Raw genomic sequence first — 21,427 nt, forward strand, 5'->3', positions numbered from 1 at the left:
ATCAGTAACAGAAAACCAGAAAGTCTATCGGACATTACTGAATAGCTCAAGGGTGCACAGAGTGCAAGAAAACTCTGGAGAGCTCATTACAAACAGTTCTCGTATCCTAATGGTTGGTGCAAAAAGCTGCATATGCACTGAAAAAACAGAAACGGGACTGCAAAGTGTGTTAGCAGTTTGCCTCTGTGCCCAAAAGGTAACAAAGTGTTGTTTCTTGTTCCTCTAGAAACCTGTTACCTTCACACAACTCTATTCAAAATTAGCCTCAGAAGGGTCAGAACAATCGGTTCCCTAAAATGTTATCAGTGTATTTCTTCAAGCTGAAGAGAGACAAACTTCTGCTCACCCATAGCCGCCAAGAGCAAACTTGTAACACAACTACAGACAGTTCTGTTGTCTTAAAATATACAACACATACTTGTTAATTGCTGATTTTCAGAAAGAACTGGGATTTCAAAAGGTGACAGTTTTATCCAAGGAACCCAGCAGGACCTTAACTGCCATGTAAGTGTAATATGAAACTATCCTGTATAGGCACAACACAGCCATCAATAATCATTCAGGAATTTTGAATCACAAAATGTTAACCCTGGGGGGTTGACACCAAGCCCAAAGCGGGCAGGGAAACAGCATGGTCCATATCTCACCCAGTCTGCAAGATTAATTACAAGCAGATTAGTGGACAGTGAAGTCAAGAGGAAGAACGGATGAGCGGTTATACCCTTCTGCATGGTGCAGAACCTGATTCCCATGAGCTCGTGCCAGACTCTCAAGAATTTTGTTCCTAGTATCTGGCTGCCTCCTGGCATCCACAGCCACTGTCTCAGGGACAGAGCTCTCGGGCCTGAAATTAATATCACTGTGCGAAAGGAGAAAAAATTTGGAGAAACAGTGGGTTTTCTGGGGAACTGAGAATGCCCTCTTCCCTGCTGCTCTTGTACACAGCCATCTCATGAATGGCAGTCTTAAGGCAGTGTAGCCATCAGACTGTGCATCAGGTGGCTTAAAGGTGTATTTGGCCCACTTTGCTTTGGTGCTTTAAGAATACACCTGGATCTCCAAAAGGAGATCGAGAGATGACGGACAAGGAGAAGATACTCAAGAACTTTTTTGACTCAGTCTTCACTGGCAGCCTCTCTTCCTACACCTCTTGAGTGGTTGGACTACAAGGCAGGGACTGGGGGAGCAAAAACCCTTCCACTGAAAGGGAAGATCGAATTCACGACCGCCTGAGGAACCCGGACATACAGAAGTCTATGGGACCTGACAAGATGCATCCTAGAATCCTCAGGGAATTTGGCTGATATCATTGCCAAGTCACTCTCTATGCTATTTGAAAAGTCACGGTGCTCAAGTGAAGTCCCCAGTGAATGGAAAAAGGGAAACATTGCTCCCATTTTTAAAAAGGGTAGAAAAGACGACCCTGGGAACTACCGACCACTGAGACTCACCTCTGTGCCTGGGAAGATCATGGAACAGATCATCCTAGAAGCTAAAGTATATGGCGGACAGGGAGGTGATTCAAGATAGCCAGCATGGCTTCACCAAGGGTGAGTCCTGCCTGATAAATCTAGTGGCCTTCTATGACGCTGTGACTACATCAGTGGACAAGGGAAGAGCTACAGGTGTCGTCTGTCTGGACTTCTGTAAGGCTTTTGACACAGTCCCCCACAACATCCTTCCCTCTGAAATGGAGAGATATAGATTTGATGGGTAGACTGCTCGGTGGATGAGGAACTGGTTGGATGGTCGCATCCAAAGAGTAGCAGTCAAAGGCTCAATGTCCAGATGGAGATCAGTGACAAGTCATGTCCCTCAGGGGTCCGTACTGGGACCAGTGCTGTTTAATATCTTCATCAATGACATGGACAGTGGGATCAAACGCACCCTCAGCAAGTTTGTGGATGACACCAAGCTGAGTGGTGCGGTTGACATGCCTGAGGGAAGGGGTGCCATCCAGAGGGACCTGGACAAGCTTGAGAAGTGGGCCCATGTGAACCTCATAAGGTTCAACAAGGCCAAGTGCAGGGTCCTGCACCTGGGTTGGAGCAACCCCCGGTATCAGTACAGGCTGGGGGATGAAGGGATTGAGAGCAGCCCTGCTGAGAAGGACTTGGGGGTACTGGTGCATGAAAAGCTGGACATGAGCCAGCAATGTGCGCTTGCAGCCAAGAAGGCCAACTGTACCCTGGGCTGCATCAGAAGAAGCGTGGCCAGCAGTTGAGGGAAGGTGATTCTGCCCCTCTACTCCACTTTGGTGAGACCCCACCTGGAGTACTGCGTCCAGCTCTGGAGCCCTCAGCACAGGAAAGACATGGAACTGTTGGAGCGGGTCCAGAGGAGGGCCACAAAAACGATCAGAGGGATAGAATAGCTCTCCTATGAGGACACGCTGAGAGAGTTGGGGTTGTTCAGCCTGGAGAAGAGAAGGCTCCAGGGAGACCTTACTGCAGCCTTCCAGTACTTGAAGGGGGCCTACATGAAAGATGGGGACAAATGTTTTAGCAGGGCTTGTTGTGATAGGACAAGGGGTAATGGTTTTAAACTAAAAGAGGGTAGACTTAGACTAGAAAGAAGGAAGAATTTTTTTTTCCGATGAGAGTGGTGAAACACCGGCACAGGTTGCCCAGAGGGGTGGCAGATGCCCCATCCCTGGAAACATTCCAGGTCAGGTTGGCTGGGGCTCTGAGGAACCTGATCTAGTTGAAGATGTTCCTGCTCATTGCAGAGGGGTTGGATTAGATGACCTTTAAAGGTCCCTTCCAACCCCAACTTTTCTATGATTTCTAAAGCTATACCTGCCTCGAACAAATTATTAATCTCCAATCTCCATCTTCTACATGCAAATCAGTGAGAGAATCCTCTGTTTTGTCTGAACTTCCCCATTGTTTACTTTGCTCCCCTCCACAGAAACATGATACCTCTTAAAACCCTTTAAGTCAGAGCTTTTCAGAATATTTATTTTCAAAAGGTTTAGGCCTGCATGTGCTAAATGTAACTGTATGGTTGGGGAAAAAAACGGCCTTCTGACAAATTCTGGTTTTCTGCTGAGAACAGGGGATGTGTGCCATAGAAATCAAGCAAGCAGAGCTCTAGGTAGATTAGGCTCTCCCGTTATTACAGTGGAGTACCACAGCAGGGAAATTCTTTCAAGGTGTTCACTTTTATCTTTGCAAACACGAAGTACACATGGATATATAGTTTGTAGAATGAGGTCAAAGGGTAAGTGGCACAAACAAATGTCACTTTCTGATTTTTTCTTTGGCATAGATATTTCTCAGCTAAAGGAAACCTGGTGAGTCACAGGAAACCCAATAGAATAGATATGATTAATATGCATCTTTGAAACCTGAACATTTCAGAAGATTGAAGGTCAGCCTGCCCTGCTAGCTTATGATGGCTCCTCAGATAATGCTGAAGCTTAGAGAATTCAGGATGCAATTCAGAAGTTTAGCGTCTGACTACATTTCCTAAAAGTCTCCGGGACCTGGGAGACATAGAAAAGCTGAATAGATGGAAACAGTCTTTAACTATATATGTTTACACCAGAAAAAGATTCTGTACAATACATAAATTATTGTTAAAAGCCTCCAGTGACACTGGGCATGACGACACTGTGCAGCTGAAAATGTGCAGAGTCTCCAAAGGCAGTGGGGAGTGTCCTTATTTGAGAATTTGAAGCAATGTAACTAAATCAGAATAATGCCACGGCTCAGCTTGCAAACTTTGCCACAATGCCCTGAATGAATGCCCATTACTTTTAAGGTTTGGAGTGTCTTTTATACAGGCTGGGTCATGTAATTTGAATGTAATACCAGAGCCAGCATGATATTTCTACAGTAGAATTTAGGGTGTGGTGTACAATACGCACACAAACCTTAACATTAAAGTCTTCTGAATCTGTTTGGCTGAAAATGGCTCTTTGATTGAATCTGCCCAGGGAGGTTGTGGAGTCCCCTTCCCTGGAGATTGTCAAGACCCGCCTGGATGCAGTCCTGAGTAATGTGCTCTGGGCAATCCTGCTTTAGCAGGGGAGTTGGACTAGATGATCTCTAGAGGTCCCTTCCAACTCTGATAATTCTGTGTGATTCTGTGTGTGTGTGTGATTTACACTGAAATTTCTTCTGGATGTCAAGCTACCTTCCAAAGGAAGAACTAGCTTTACTGGAAACCAGTATTACAAAAAAAGCTTTAAAAAAGTTGTTGTCAGTACAGAACTGCTCACAACAGACTAATGAAAAGGGCTTTGAAAGTCTGAAACTCTAGTTTGTGAGTTAGCAATAAAATTTCCTTACCTCAAGATTCCAACAAGAATGTTGGAATGAATTGAAAGTCCTCTGAGAGACTTATGATGTTTCAAGTTCTAAGCTTAAATGGCACCTCTCAACATCAAAAGGTAGATACCTTATTTTCTTTCAGTTAGGTATTTTAACTGTCTTGATTAAGCTTCATGTCAAACTGAAGACTTTCAAAAAGGCCAAGTTTTTGAATAGCTTCAAAAAGCTGTCCCTCTTATACAAAGCCTGAATTGATTTACCTCAGTCATTTACTTAGGAATGCCATTAGCAAGATTATTATAACCATTTTGTCACCATTTTTTTTGCAATGCTCTTCTGAAAAGCCATCCTTAAGGCATGTTTTCTAAAGATTTCCTTTTTCTTATACAAAAGATTTTCTTACCCTTCAAAAATATTTATGTCCAGTGAATATGTACTTAGAGGGAATCCTCCTCCCTGGCAAGGGCCCACACCATTGAAATTTGGTGCATCGTACCTTCCTGTACACTGAGGAGTGAAACATTAAAGAATTCAGAGGAATCTAACCCAAGAGCAATATTGTATCAAGTTATGGCAAGAGTGAGAAGCACCTCACATGTAAAATCACAGTAACTCACATGTAAATATATCAATCACAACTCACGTTAGTCTTTATGTATAAGATATAAATGGATATATATAAAAATATATCCATACCTTATATTCCTAGAAACAAAGTAACACAGAACTCCTTACAGTACATTGCTCAACGGCTTTCAAAAAATCAGATCTTCCTGGCTTAATTTGGGCCTGGGACAACAGTCAGGGTAATAATTCATTAATTCATGTGATTCTTATATGCTTGATTCCATTGTTTTCCAATTGTCTCCTTATTGTCCTTTTCTTCCAGAAAATTGGGCCTTAATAAGTTGAAATTCAACTGTTTGTGTGTATCTATCTACCTTTTTTTACACTGAATAATCACATTGCTTGCGAGTCTAAATTCACTCACGTCTATTTCATCTTAGTGTATTGGCATTTCTTAAAAAAAAAATGTATGCAACATAGGCTTCCATGTCTGTGTTGTAATTTGGGAATTCATGCTTTCTCCTACATCCTCAGTTTTTCTGGATTGCAGCAATTAGGAAAACTGCTGGAGAAAATCCTTACCATTGTTTGTAAAATTCTCACTGAACCTTTTGACAAGACATTATCTTTAATTAGGGCTGAATTAAAAATAATTATTATTCCATGGAAGTTAGCTTCCTAACATGATATAGGGTAGGCCATAGGAGTGGACTGGAAGACTGAAATTGTTGTACAGACTAACAAAGAGTTGCTCCTTTAGGTTTAAATATCAAGTACAGCATTAAAATGTTGACATGGATTCAACAGATTTGTGCTTCTGACTTGACAAATCTGTTAATCATCCTCCTGTTTCTTGCAGACTTTGTCTTCTTAAGTCACAGCTCTGTGCTGTCCAGTGTCATTATACCTGATAGCTCACATGCCACCTTGGCAAATTCCTTAAATCTGAACAAGGCACATTATTGTAGAACCACTTAAAACTTTAAATGAAATGTATATTCTGTGGGGCTCTGCAGTGAGTGTTTCCATTAAACACTGAAACTTTGACTATTCTCTTCCTGATATGTAAGTCAGACTTTGCCAGGCTTACCAGGATATGCTTTGCAGTATTCTCCCCAGATATCCTCTGCTTCAGGATGAAATGATGGGTTTACATCCTGTGTAAAAGATGCTTGAAGAACATCATGTGTTCCTTCCTTGAGACAAGACTTCCTTTTCTGGAAGTCAGTGCATTCCTGGCTGAGCTAGGTGATCCCCTTCTTTTCAGTACAAATTATCTTTCTTGTAGTCAGTATATCCAGTAGAAGAGCACAAAAAAGGCAGCTCCCTGCAGCCAGTCTTGCAAAGACCATAATTTATAGGATTACCACAGGGCCCATCTAAATTTTAATTCTCATCTGAATTCTAATTCAATTTTCACACCTCAGTCCAACTGCTTACCAGTTTTCTTCATTAAGCCTTTTTCTGGGAGAAGCAAGACTTCAAACACTAGATTAAACTGAAGGTGCTGCCTTTAATTTGTTTAGGACACAGTCTATCTCATCTTCTTCTAGACTCTAGGGCATTTCCAGCTGACTGTTGGATAGTATTCAGGCTTGCTATTAGACATCTCAAAAATATTATCCAGTTACACTAAGGCCCATTGTTTCTGAGCTCACACAGATCTGGTTGCTCGATCTGTTTATAGCATATCACCACAACATTCCTTCTTATCCCATTCCCAATATTCGAAGTCTGCAGCTCTGCCAAGGAGTGTTGCTCATTCGTCTGTCTCCCACCACTCTGTAGCTCAGTATTTCAGATCAGAGGACACAACCTTGGTACGGCTGTCCTACGGGCACAGCTTTAGGCATCTTCTGGCTATTAAGCAACAAGATAACATTGCCGGTCACCTGGAGTGGAACCTGTATCAAACAGCAAAAGAGAAAATTTCTACCGTGTGGCTTCCCTGAGACGCACTAGTCTGAAAGACTCCATAGCTGCTCTCTCCCTCTGCTGATTTGGAGCCCTGACTCTCCTCGGTCTCTGAAGAACAAGTTGCCAAATGCTGGTTAAAGCTATCACAGCCTATAAGGGCTTCCTAGACAGACTGTGAGGGCATGTAGGGCCCAGATGTAAGTACAGCGGTGCTTTTAAAATGATCCGATACCAACTATGCAGGTGCACGGATGCCTCTATCTTTAGCATTAGTGCATCCTAAAGAAAAAACCCACTATTTTCTGTAAACTTCATTAGAAAAGAAAACCAAGCAGACACAGACTTATTTTCACTTATACTTCCAGTGTCTTTTCTTTCTTTTTTTCTCTTCAGTGCAGAAACTCAATACTGCATACAGTTCCTTCTTAAAAGTAAGATCAACAGCTTTGAAAACCTGGAAGTAAATGTGAACTGGGAACATTTCAAAACTTAACGTAACTGTGTAAGAGAATGTCCACCCATAAATCACTACACTGGATCGTGGAGTTGGAAGGAATTTGAAAAACCTTTCTATTATCTAAATTGCTAATAGGGTACTGCATAGTACAGGAACCAGGATGACCCTAATCAATAAGCCTTTCCATTTTGACAATGAATTGCTGAAAACTAGCCTTATAAAAACATTTCTTATTACTTCTGATTTCTCTTGTTAGCTGCATTTCATTTTGTGCCTTGGGCTTTCTCATAATGTCCTTAAGTGCCTGTGCTACACACTTCTGCCTTTGACCTTAGTAACCTGATACAGTTTCTACTTCCTATGGATTTCATTCTCCTATTTGGGGTTGTTCTCTTACTTCACTTTCAATCTTTCCTCTACGGTGAGGTAAGTTTGCACTTAGATATAATTTTTTTGAAATCCACCCCTATTATGTTGTTATTTCTCATTCCCATCACAGGAACTGTATATAATAACACATCTTGGATCACTCCCACCAACATTACCCTGTCTGGACATCCCCAATGACTTCCTCTTCTTTGTTTACAAAGAAAAGAGTCCTCTAGCTATTTCCTTCACCTTAAATGTCAAAACCTTACCAATGCATTTAAAAACCTACTGGATAATGTCTCCTGCTGTATTCCTTTCCAGGCAGATGCTGGTGATCTGGACATCACAGGAAGCCTATGCCTCGCTGGTACGCAAACACAGCATTTTTTCCTGTTTACACTTGACAGTGTTTCCTGAACAAGCTATACTCATCCGTATAAATCATGTAAATTATTCCATCAGCAATCTATTACATAAATTGATTGCAAGTTAGGTCACATAAAAGAATGGTATCCTTATCTTAATTCCTGTATTTTTTGAATTTTTATACAAGTACTTAAGTTTTTTGAGCACTGGCCTACTTTTCTCTTCCTTATTATTTCTTTAGGCTAAAAATCCCCTCCAAATGAAATTATAAAGAAACTTCTGCCTTCCCAGTTTGCAAGCCACAATACAAATCATTACTGATCGGCATTTAAGATTCTAGAAAAGGGAGATAGCATAAGCAACCTAAGCCTCAAATTAATTTTGAGAACAACAAGCCCTAATATGATCATGAGAAGTTCTCTGCTCCAATAAAGAGGGATGTTTTTTTCATCTATTCAATTCAAAGCAATGGCACAAGCACAAAAAGAAGATATGCTGGTTTCCTTCTAAAACAGTACACTGGTTTCTTCGAAAAAAGGTCAACTTGTTAAACCCCCATCCCCCAGTTTCTACACCCATCTAGTGCAAAGTGGAAAGCCTCTTCTAGATAATTTTAAAAGAAAACTACGAACTTGTTTTTCCTAAGTGACATAACTTCTCAGTAATTTCATGGCCTTTTCCATGTGGCTTCTTGAATTAATGGAAATGATATTGATCTTTCCACAAACTGCACAACTGAAAATCAGGATTGCCTCTGACAAAAAAAAAAAACAACAACCAAACCTCATAGAAAAAACTCATTTGGTCTTCCAACAAAATCTACTTTCATATATGCTGTAAAGATGTAGAAAAAAATTAAATATCATTCAAAATACTGCCACGCTTCACATCATATGCCCAGTGTTGGTGCTTCTGATCTCAGAAGCAGAAAAATATTCTCTCAAATTATTCCATCAGTTCATGTTTCGTTACCGAATCATTTGTTTTTGACCCCAATATGCTCAATTGGAAATTCAGCCCTCTTCCTTACCTAGCATAAAGCATCAACAATAATATATTTCTTACCTTTACACTGCTTCCAAATGTCCTATACACTGCCAACTTTGCATTTTAGCTGGTTTTGGATGGGTGACACACATCCACTTTTCATTTAGAAAGGACTTAAATTCTGCAAAAGCAGGACTAGATTTCAACTCTCTAAGTCCTGTCAGAATAACAATTTTAAGGCTAACTTTATGGAGTACTTCAGGGTAGTTTCTGATGGACAAGCATTCCCACTTTGGTGACAAGGAAGACAACCTTTTCTTCCAGTAAGAACTGATGTTGGGATGAGTGTGGAGAGCCCTTCCCAAAAGAGATGTCTGTCCTTCTGGCCTACATATAAGAGCTGGCCTACTCTATCCCATCTGCTCCCAGAAGCCAGTAGCAACAATAAAACACAGCTTTCCTCTTTTAATAGATACCAAGTGACATACTTGGCAAGTTATTTCCATGGGAGGTGAACTGTGTGGACAAAACCAAAGGCTCTGTGCTGTAGCCCAAGCAGGGTGCCAAGCTGCTTCCCAGGGGAAGGAGTCCTCTCCTGTGCTCTGAAGGCTTTATTAACCAGGGGGCTTCAGTGCATTTCTGGCTGACGTGGATGCAGACCTCACCAGCTAGGGATTACAAAGATGGGAAAATTGCATCACTTAACAGACCACAACCATAGCTATAGCATCCTCTCACTGGGAAAGAACTTAAGCACAGAGGAAAACGGGATGGAAATAGGGTAAGTCATCTCAGAGCCTCAAGACAGAAGAAATTGTTTTCCTTAGCTGGATGTTTCCTCCATTTCCCTGTCTTGCTTTCTAAAGTATTTGTTCTTGCTTTCAGAGAAACTGGATTGAAACACAGTAGTTGGACTTTTTTTCCAGCCCCTGGTGATTTGCTCCTACCACTCCTCAGACCTGCCAGCATGGTCTGCTTAGACCCTAGATGCAGCAACTGAAGCAGGAGGGATCTCAGATATACTACCATTTGGCATCCATCTTCACAGTTATCGTTCCTTTTGTCTCACCCTTGCTGTGGTCTAGCTTATACTATACCCTTTGTCACTGGGCCTGCCAGATCTTTCCAGAATGCAAAGGTGAGAACTAGATGTATTCTAGGAGATATCTTCCATTTGCATTCTCAGTACTTCATGAAATGCAAGCAGAGAATTCGACAAATACTTTCTTTCATTCAGTTCTACCCGTATCCCCGAGCTACAGCCTAGTGACCAGCCATTCTGGTTATAAAAATTTTTCTAACTCTCAAGTCTGCATTAATGTTACTAATATTCACATATTCTACAATGTAAAATATTCATCAAAGTATTGGAAGTGTTTTAAGTATTTATTACTCATTTTTCCCAGGGCCCAGTACAAGCACCTGGAGAAATGACTGAAGAAGCCAGCTTCATAAAATTGATTGCATGCACGAGGACAGATCCAACATTGCTGTTCATTAGCTTTATTAATGTTAAGCACTTTTACTACCCTATTACCTTGCTCGATAACTCGCACTTGCAAAAAAAGCAGACGAGAAAATACAGATTTCTCTAAAGCATGAGTGCAGTGAAATATTCAACAGAGAGTAATAATAAAAAATACAAAAAACCAAAACCACAACACACTTGGGAATCTAACCTGGTTTTAAAGCTGGGCAGGTGGGAAGAACGCGGGTGGAGAGAATTTTTGCTGCACATGTTCTGCCATGAAATGCTGAAACAGAGAGCAGTTTCAAAGCAGTGTGGGCTGAGTAGCCTGGGGGCTGGATCCACCCCTCGAAACGCTTGAACTTGGCCTGCCGACCTAAGCAAGACTTGTCTTCGAGAAAGCCAAGAAGAGCAGATGATATCCTGCCAGCCAAAACTGCCGCCTTCTCCTGCTTGCTCCCCTTCTGTCAGAGGAAGCTGTGTGATGCGCCATACGCTCTGCCTTCTCAAAGAGCATGGCTGAGCCACCCCAGCTGTACTCCGCACTGCTGGTAGGCCCTCAGCTTCTTTCTTCTCCACTTTGCCACGGACGAGGGAGTGTGCATGCCCCAGTGCCCCACATCTTTGACTCATGCACATCTCAGGCTGTCCCCAGGAGCTGCATGTGTAGCATTGCTGAGCCAGAGAGATCAGCACATCCGATGGCCAGAAATTAGTTAGAAGACTCTTCTCTGCTCTACTCGTTTACGGAAAAAGTACAAAGGCATAAAAAGTTCCTGGGAATTTTCTCACTGAAGCTGCTCAATGATATATTTTCCATGCCTTATTGAGGCCTTGTGATATCAATACAAGATGACAGCATCCACACTGCATTAACATCCATTAGCCAGCTGAGCGAGAAGCAACTGACCCAAACCTCTGTGTGCCACAGAAGTCATAGACAGCAAAACAGCATAAGTACTTAAGATCAGTAACTGTATTTTTGAATAAAGCTGCTCATTCTATGAACAAAAGGCAATGATTACTCCATTATTCAAAATGACTTCTCTGAGTTGCAAGCAATCATAATTCATTGCAGCCCTCTCATGCCTTTCCAGTCTGATGCAGCAGCTTACACCATGTGGCTTTTTATCAGGTGTCTGAACATAATAAATGCAGCAGTGCTGTTGCTTCTTAAATACATGACCCCTACCCCCGCTATGCCTTTAATGTATTTCCATTATGCCTTTAGCTGCTAACACTTGGAAGTATTCAAAGCCAGGCTGGATGAGGCCTTGAGCAACCTGATCTAGTGGAAGACGTCCCTGCCCATGGTGAGGGTTGGAACTAGACGATCTTTAGAATTCCCTTCTGACCAAAACCACTCTCTGATTCTACCTCAGCAGTACACACGATTTTCTTTCAAAGGCACGTTCCCGTTGCACAAAACTGCAGCATCGTGTTTCCCAGGGCACGGATTTCTCGTTTTGGGTCATGGGTGTGTGTAACTGCTTTATTTATCTGTATGGATTTCAGTTTAACTGGCCAGTTTCTGCTTCGTTCGTATTAGTTCAAATCAGGAGTATCTCATGATCTAACAGACAGGCATGCTTATGTGCTGATTAAACTAATCCTAACAAATGAGAACAAAACAAACACATACCAAATTAGATAGAAAACCGAGTAAGGAAACAGAATGACAGTAAAAATAATATTGTGACATTCACAATAATTTGTAAAACTCCTTCTGCATATAGTTTGCCAGAAGTTCCAACAGCTATCATATTTTCTGCAATACTAAAAAATAACGGAGTGTTAGAAATCTCATGTCAATGTGCGGGAAGTACATATATGCATACAACTACCAAAGACAGACGATTCCATAGAATAGAAGAAATTATTTTGGGATCAGTTTGGAGTACATGTATGACTGAAACAGATGACTTGCAGTATATCAAAAAACTAAACAAATTAAACCATCAATGAATACCCAACTTTGGGCTCAGCAAAAATAATTGCTTCATTTGAACTAATCTATTGTAATCTTAAGTAATTTCCTTCTGGCCTCTCATTAAACCATTTCATTTGCATGTGTGCCTTTAACTTCATTACAAGCAGACTTACTGCACTGCGTACCAGCCAGCTAGCATCCATGCACTGATCCCTATTTGCATCATTATTCTGTGTAACTTCACACTTACTTAGTATGCCTGTCTATCAAATCATTGTAAACTGTCTGCAACTTTTTTTTTAACTCCTGCTTTTAACTGAATTTCTGGACAACAGCCCTCCCTTTGTACAAATTCACCACCACTGAGAAACAAGCAATAAACAAAAAACAAACTAAGTAAAAGCTTGGTGTCTCAATCTGTAACCCTATGCTTCTTTGTGTTTTAACTGTCCATTTATTATTACACAGCCTTCATGACTACAGATTTGAGAGAAAAATGTTACTGCAGGCGAAAAAAAGGGAGTTCTAATCACAGAATTTAATTTACTGGTATATACAAAAATGTTTTCTTAAAAATCAAATCACTGCAGTCTCCATTTGAAGAACTTGTGCTCGCTTTCTCTCTTCTAAGCGTTCATGCTGTTCTCTAATCTAACTACTGAGTATATCAAGGGATTTTTCTTCTGAGCATTCAAAAATAAAATTCCTCCTCAGACTCATTTTAGCTCATTTCTCCTTTAACGACAATTCTTGTTACTTCACTTCTCACACACCCACACGACTTTTTGAAAGACTTTCAAATCTTGTAGAGTACTGATTCTGCTCAACAAAATATCCACTGCTGTTTGACAGGCTGTGTAATCACTGCAAACTCCACAAAAGCACTCCCATCTCGCCAACAGGTTAATTTTTCAATCTACCAGGATAAGAATTTTACTTGCTTTTCTTAATTTTTTTTCTAGGCAAAATAATAACCATTCTCCAGAGAGCTTCTCTTTCACTTGATGACAATTACACTGTTTGAACTTTCAGTGTAGTTACTGAATTACTGCTCCCTTAGCAGACCAACTGGTAGCAGAGAGAGGAGGTGGAAGATTCATTAAGTAATATCTAGGGTTTGTGTATGCTGTGAGATGAAGAACCCTTTTCATAAGCATTCCCTGTGGGAATCTGAACAGGATTTGTAAACATAGATGTACTGGGTCTGGCTGAGATGGAGTTAACTTTTTTCATAGAAGAGCCTATCCGTGCTGTATTGTGGATTTGTCACTAAAACAGTCTCAATAATACACCCATGTTTTGGTCACTACTCAAGAGTGCTTGTACAGCCTCAAGGCCTTCTCTTTTTCCTCCTCTGTCCCCCTTCCTCCCAGTGAGCAGGCTGAGGTGGGCAAGAAGATGAGAGGGGACACAGCCCAATGGATACTCCATGCCATATAATGTCATGCTCAGAAATAAAAATAGGTGGAGGAAGAAGAGGGTGGGCTTTTTGGCTTCCAAGGTGGCTGCTGTTTAGAGACTGACTGGGCATTGGTCTGCCTGTGGGAGGTGGTGAACGATTTCCTTCGCTTCACTTGGTTTTTTTCCCCCTCTTTCCTTCACATACTAAAGTGTATTTATCTCGACCCACGAGTTGTCTTGCTTTTGCTCTTTCTATTCTCTCTCTCAACCCAAGGGGGGCAGGGCGGAGGGGGCGAGTGAGCAGCTGCGTGGGTGCTTAGCTGCTGGCTGCGGGCAACTCACCACATTAGATAAGTATACCCCTGTAAAAAGGGACACGTGTGGCATAATGTTAATTTCTAAAGCTTTTCAGGCTATGCCAACTTCAGCATCAGCCACAATGCAGTGAATGCTTCCTCCCATCAGTTCATGACAGCTCTCAAGAAGCTGCTGTCCAGCTCAAAACTGCTCAGGCGTAGCTTCTGCCAGACCCCTCTCGCCTCCAAAACTCACCCTGTAATGGAACAAAAATGCTATAGGTACTATATAGATTCCTCAGCTTAAGAGAAAGAGCGTTTGCAGTGCCTGACAGATAGGGAATGGGACCGAATTTTAGGTCTCATACCTATTTCTGCTTTTGTTTCTCCTAGACAGCACATATTAAAACATTTTTTTATCCAAAGCAAGAAAAGCTCATTAGCTCTGAAGAGATCTTTGACTCTCTTAGCGATAATATGACAAGGTAAGAATTTTGGCCCTGTAAAGCATAATTACACTTTAGATGACCATAATATCAGCTAGGTGTGTGAAATGTTTCAAACACTGCAGAGGCACAGCAGCTAAATAACAGATAGAAATGCACCTGAAAGGAAAACCAGGTAGTGGAAGAGAAAAACTTGTGAAAAACTTAAGATTAACACAACTGAAAAGCTTATGCTTTAAAAAAAAAAAAAAAAGGCAAAAAACTGGTATTTAACAAGGTTTTGGGCCACTAAAATAATCAGTGGCACTATCTGGAAGGGAAGGAAGAGGATGGAGAAGGCATTAAGTAAATGCATCAAAAGGGTCTACAGCCCACAAGTCTTTCAACCCCTTTCCAGCGTAATGAGGAAAAACATGGCCCAGCTGAGGAAAAGAACATGCAGTCTTTCAGTGTAGCATGTTTCAAAGCCCCGTGCTCCAGATTACTCTAAAGTATGTCATGTGCTGGAGTCAAAGATAGTTGCATATATGCTACCGGCAGAACATTTATGATTTATCAGTGGGCTCTAGCTTTCCAGCATCAATAAATTATTCCTCCTCTTCTGCCATGTATTCTATGTATACACTGCACAGTGCTACTCTAACATGTTCAGCAGATGCTGTATTTTGCAACAGATGAACTACGTTTTAGATGCTGATAATCAAAATATTGTTTGTCATTTGCGCTCAAGTAACAAATTTCTAAGCTCTCAGATTCAGCTCTCCCTCTGATCCTGCTGCATACCCCAAATTTTTCTTCTTTCACAGAAACCAGCAGGAGTTTTGCTCTGTCTCGCCAACATTCTTTTTGTTTTTATTATTTTGAATTAAAGGGGAGTGGGATAAAGTGCCAAAATCTGTGAAATGGCATGTAATTTCTAGAATATGTTCCACATACATGTGCTATCAATAGCCAGAGTTTTCCGATACAGTTTTATATTCAGGTTCTTTAAATCATCCTTACATTCCTAAACAATAGCTAAGATAAAGAATGAAAACAACAGTTGAAATAGCAGTTATTATCTGTACTGCATTCGACTGTGTCAATTAAAAAGCTACTGTTCTCAGCCTGTGCATATACATACCAGCAAAAATTATCTAGTGAAACATTTCTTCTGTAGGGAAAACATTGGTACAGCATGTGGTAAAATTAGGCACTTTACGAGAAACAAAAGCAGGAAAAAAGGTAAAACAGTTTTCTCTTTGAAATATGTATCATGTAAATTACACCCCTAGTCAATCAGACAAATAATTAGGCTCTGTAGAATTTAGTTTTCAAAGGCCAACCAAGGTCCTTCTCTTACTTTTGCTTAACTCTGAACAGATCCAAACTTGGTGCAAGTACTGACTTTCAGATTCAACTATTATAAAATTGTTGCTAGTACCCTGGCCATTCTGCATTATTGTTTTAGTTCAGGTATGTCTTCATGTATAAACTGAAGGATGGTGATACTGTAGTCAAAACAATAGAAAGTCAATCAGAAGACAGGCTCTGCTACAGACTCATCCCCTTCTCTTTTTGTAAAATGGAGATGATAATTTTTTCATTCTGTAAGCAATTCTCAGGACTTGGTAACAGACCTCTGGACAACAATCCAACAAATCATTTCCCTTTAAGGCACTTTGTTGCTTTCACATATTTTAGCGACGGTTGGTTTTGATGGCTACATATTTACTACTTCCAAACTGTAATCCATTGTCTCAAATACATCCTGCATGTACAGAAAACAGCTAAAATAGGCAAAACCCCCCCAGTCTAATTTGGGTCCAGTTTGCATACAGTATGCAAACAATATGAAGTTCATCTTCATGGCTTCCACAAGCCCTCTGACAATCCAGACCTCCAAACAGAAGAGAGAAGCTGGCAATAGAGAAAGAGAATACCAAACTACTTTTTAAAAGTACTTGCAACTCAGCAAACCAAAATTCTTTTCAATGATTTGTTATGTAACATAAAGTAACACTGTGTTTCACTTGATTATTTCTGTGGAGAGAAACTCCTAATGTTTGAGCAAAAAAATTATACAACATAGAATGTGAGTTCATAGAAGACGCTGCTGAAAGAAATAAAGGTTTATTTGTTCTAATTTTATAAGGTATTTCTGTCTGACATGCTCCCGTATCTTACAGAAAATATGTAGTCTCTTTAGCTTTGACTGTTCTATGAACAGCAACAAATCAACAGTAAGCAGTCACCTGTGCTTTGATAGTCTTGCCAAGAGTAGTTCTATATGATTTGCACCAGGGGCCATATGTACTTGGTGACCTACTGTGAAACCTGCTGTGGTATGTGGTCTCTGCCTCTAGACGAGAGCATCCTTCTTGACCTACAGTGTTGCATTTGGTCCATGTTTATCACAGCCTGCCATCAACTGTAACTGCTTCCCATATAAATCAAATAAGCATCTAAATATATGTTACCTGCGGCATCGTATCCCCTTTGAATTTTGCGTGAACAAATAAGGGTTGAACAGCATAATGCACTGAATTGTATGCTGTATACCATAAAATCTGCCACAGCTGAGGAAAGGTTAAACAAATGAGTGTTTTCCATAAATCTGAAAGTAGTACATTCCCTGACTGATGACTGAAATATCATTAGTTGCTGGTTGCAGGAAACCTGCTAAATAAAAACTACTTGTGATCACATGACACGTGTTGAGGCCTACTTCTGCTTCAGAAGGACAAGAGAGACGCAAGACAAATTATAACTTTAAGACACTGATCTATGTAATATCTGTTAAAAAAAGTCTGTAATATTTTTTCTTCTCAATATAAGGGGGGAACCAATCCAACTTAGGTAATCAGCCTTCTTTTATGCTAATGACATCAGTATTAGAAAATGCTTAGCAAGCACAGCTCACTAAAAATGTATTTGACAGCCATTTTAAAGGCAGCTACTACTAGATTAGAACTTTATATGAATATGGATCTCAAATATTACCTTTTCAGTGAGCACTTTCAATTCTCAAGAGCAGAAAGAAGGAGGCAAGAGCAAAATAAATGCCGAGGAAGAAAAAGACTATAAAGCAAGAGAGAAAAAGGGGAAAGCAACTTACATCTGACACTCAGCGTGTGGCTTCCTGCAGCATCGCTGGTATTATTTAATACCAGTAGTGTGAGTCTACTGCAATTATCTTTGCTGTCGCTTACATTTTATTAATTCACATTCAGGATCCAGAAGCTTAGTTACTCAGCTTTACAATTTAGAGCAGTGGGCCAAGTTTTGCATTTGGCAGACATACCTGCTGCATTAGAGGAAAACAAGATGCTAATGAACCTAGGTGTAATACATTAGGCGGATTGTTTTTTTCCTGCTCCCATCTCTCTCTCAGACACCTTGTAGACACTACTATCAATAATACAACACTATATAACAGAAAAGCAATATAAGCAAGCAGAGATATTGGAGTTACTAAGCAATTGGATTCTACCTTTTCACTTAAGATTTTTTAAGAGAGTTTTTGTTTTTCCCTAACAGGACACAGAACAATTTTTAACTAACTAATTCCCCTCCTTCTCCTCTCCCCCCAGCGCTTCACAGAAAGTAGCTATTGAGTGTAAAGACTGGGTAACTTTACAAGAGCTCAGGAGCTGGAAGGACCCCAGCAGAAGATGAGAACAGTAGCAGCCAGTTACAAAAGGAGTCCCATTTTATTCTTTCCCCTGGCGCCTCTGCCAGCCATGCTGCATGCACTTTGCTGCAACATGTGCACGCAAGATAATTCTCTTGGGGCAGATCATGTGTAGTAAAATGTATGTCAACCTTAAAGGGACTAAAATACTTTACATGAAACTCTAAAGCCTATTTTTTGTCTAAATACATGTAGCAGTGTAAGAAGAATGTCTGAATCTAAAGGTCTATACAAAGCATCTATAAAAACAGGTCTGTGGAGGAAAAACAGAGTTCCAGACAAATGGACTACTGCTACCAACTATCACTTCAAGGTCACTTGTCACAGCTGACCTCTTATTAAATGTGGTTACCCTGGCATGCAGGAATAAAAAAGCAAGATAGAGATGGCACTGTATAACCTGTTGCCCACAGCACTCTGGTATTGTTTCTCAATGGACTGCTGAGTGTCCTGCTTTGTCTTTTTGTTTCTCTGTTACATTGTAAATTTCCTTTTGTGAAAATCTAATAATGCATATAAACACTGACACGCAATTCCTGTGATGGGCAAATTTTGGATAGTTACATTTCACTAAACAAACTCACAACATGTCTAACTTCATACAGCAGCGTATGATGCTGAGGAAGTTTAGAAATTGGATTTATCGTGGAGGGTGGAAACTATTTTTAAATAATCTCTAATACTGAAGGGAGGTTATTTATTGTCACAGCAGGCAATTGTGGAGAGATATAACTTTGCTGGTTGAGGAGGAATGGGTGAATAGGAAACCTTAACATTCAATATATTTTTAAATTCAAAAGCTTTAGCAGACACCATAAAGAAGAGACAATGCTATTGCAGGGGAATTACAGTTCAAAGAATATGAAACCCAGCATAAGCCGAGTGTATTTCATATTAGTATTTCCATTCTGGCCTAAAGTGCTTGAAAGGTTCACTTCCCCATCAGTGGTGGATGAACTGTTGTGTTGTTGAGTGCTGAGGAATCCAACAATAACAAAAAAAATATTAACATCATACCTAAGGGGCAGAAGGGATATACAAGACCAAGTATCTCGATTTAACAAGCTGGTTAAAAATACTCAAGCATTCCTGAAAAATAGGCAGTGACATGGTAAATTATTATGAAACTTGCAATTTTGCTCAATTCCAGCCTGTCTCTATCCTGTCTACCTAGCTGCTGAACTAGACCGACAGAAGAGAAAGCTAGAGACTGTCAGACCAACAAGGACCTTGGGGCCCCAGTCATGAATTCATTGACTTACTACACTGAGGAGCACCAGGCCCTAGCTAACTCATGCTGAAAAAGGAAGCAGCCAAACCCACGCAGGAAGAGATACCATCAATACAGAAGATACGTGGCTTAGACACTTGGTCATGCCTGCAGTTCAGTGTTCCACGGGTAACTTGTAAATGCTTCATACCTTAGGGTGGTTACAGACTATTGCACTTATGTTTATTATACTTCAGATGAGCTCAAGTTTAATAAATGAAAACCAGCTCATGAGTACTGCGCCAACCCCAGCTGATTTCATTATTTCTTCACCATCAATTCAAATGGGATACCTCTCCTTCAGCACAGCAGGTTCTGCAGTCATACAAATGCTTTGTATGACTGATGCAATGGAAACAGCAAAAGAATACAAACACTACCTATGTTTTCCTGCAAAAAGATAAAAGAAGTTGAATTTTGATACTTCACTAAAAACCATTTCACTAATGATGACAGTGGTTTGGCACATCTGGAAGCAAGGGAAAAAGAACTGAAATACAAGCAGACGCTCTTGCTTGGGATCTTCTTCCCAAGATTCATAACTCCCCAACACGCTGCCAGAAAGCAAACCATGGAACTGGACTCCATAGCCCAAGGGACACACACCTTGCATCATTTTCCTTTCCCATAAGAGAAGACAAAGTAGGAAAGAAATAATAAAATCATACCTCTCTCCTGTGCAGTTCAAGCTGCAGAATTTTGGAAACCATGGGGTCCTCTGTGCCCTACATTTGTCTTTGAAGTGAGTGAGCAGAGAATAGGCAATAAAACGTTTAAGAGAAGGACGAGAGAACAGATGAACACACACTACCAAACTGACTGTCTAATAACAAATGATTAAACACAAGAGACTGAATTGAGGTTTTTATACTTCAGCAGTCCTCCAGTGTAGAAACTCAGGATGGTTATTTATTGACTCAATTAAAATCTTATTAGGTGAATGACAACTTCGTGTCTATGACAAGGCATTGATGTTTCTAGGGAAAGGAAGTTTTAGTACTTAAAGTAATTCTACTTTTACATTGTAGTAAACCAAAGGAATTACCAAAGTTAACACAAAAGACCCATGTTTCAAAGGGAAAAGAAATGTTACCTGAAGAGGTTATTTCAAGGAAATATTATGGTGTTCTTCATCACAACCCATCTCCACATACTGAAATAGCGACTATGACTTTTTATCCTAATTTAGTGAAATAGGCAGTTTACAAGCTTTAGGGACAGCATTGATTTACATTTTTATATTTCACTTTGTTTTGCTCTACATGTTTGGCTATTTAACCAGTCAACACATTTAGATTTCCCCTTTTTCAACAGTTTAACTTTTTGATTGACTTATATAATAAAACACTTGTCAATGTTTAAGATCCAAATGCCCAGTTTAGAAAAAATGTGCAACAGCCAAATTGTTTTTGTTAATATAAGAGAAACAAATAGAAACCCATTAAAACTAAAGCTCTGCAGAATCCCTAAGTATTGGCACAGAAAGGGCTCGGGGAGAGGCTCTTGTGCCTCCAAACAGCTTGGGAAGCTTAAACAAAGAATTTGTTCTCATAGTTCTCAGTGCAGGACTGTGTGTCCCAAAACTCACACCCAAACTGTGCACCCATTGAGTTAAAAAGCAAGCAAGTAACTAGAAGAAACCTATTAAGACCAACAGAGAGAAATTTTAGGGAACGAGCTATCTCTTCTCTCATGTTTAATACTTTGAAGGTCTCTTATCTAATCAACATACCAGAAGATAGTTTACCAGCCTAATAGATTTTCAGGCAATGCTCTATATAGCCAGAAAAGAAAAACTGGTCAGAGAAATTCTTTGTGCAGACCTTTTGTTTCACAAAGCATCTACCAAGGGCGCCAATCTCTGAAATATATTATGCTTTTCATTGTAGTTTTCTGTCAAATTAATCCACGTGAATATAGTAATAATATATAATTACAGAAGTTCACCTACATCAGCACATCTTTTTGGAAGATCTGAGTCACACCCAAGTTTTTGTAGGGTG

At 40.3% G+C, this 21,427-nt stretch overlaps 1 protein-coding gene across 1 annotated transcript in view; it reads right to left on the reverse strand.

The window, feature by feature from the left end:
- BANK1 (B cell scaffold protein with ankyrin repeats 1) overlaps positions 1 to 21,427 on the reverse strand; it is a gene marked incomplete at both ends in the record, with an annotated part of 155,873 nt that overhangs the window by 25,569 nt on the left and 108,877 nt on the right. The window lies entirely within an intron of this gene.

This window comes from Vanellus vanellus (genome assembly GCF_965231255.1).
Source record: "Vanellus vanellus genome assembly, chromosome: 4".
NCBI lineage: Eukaryota > Metazoa > Chordata > Aves > Charadriiformes > Charadriidae > Vanellus > Vanellus vanellus.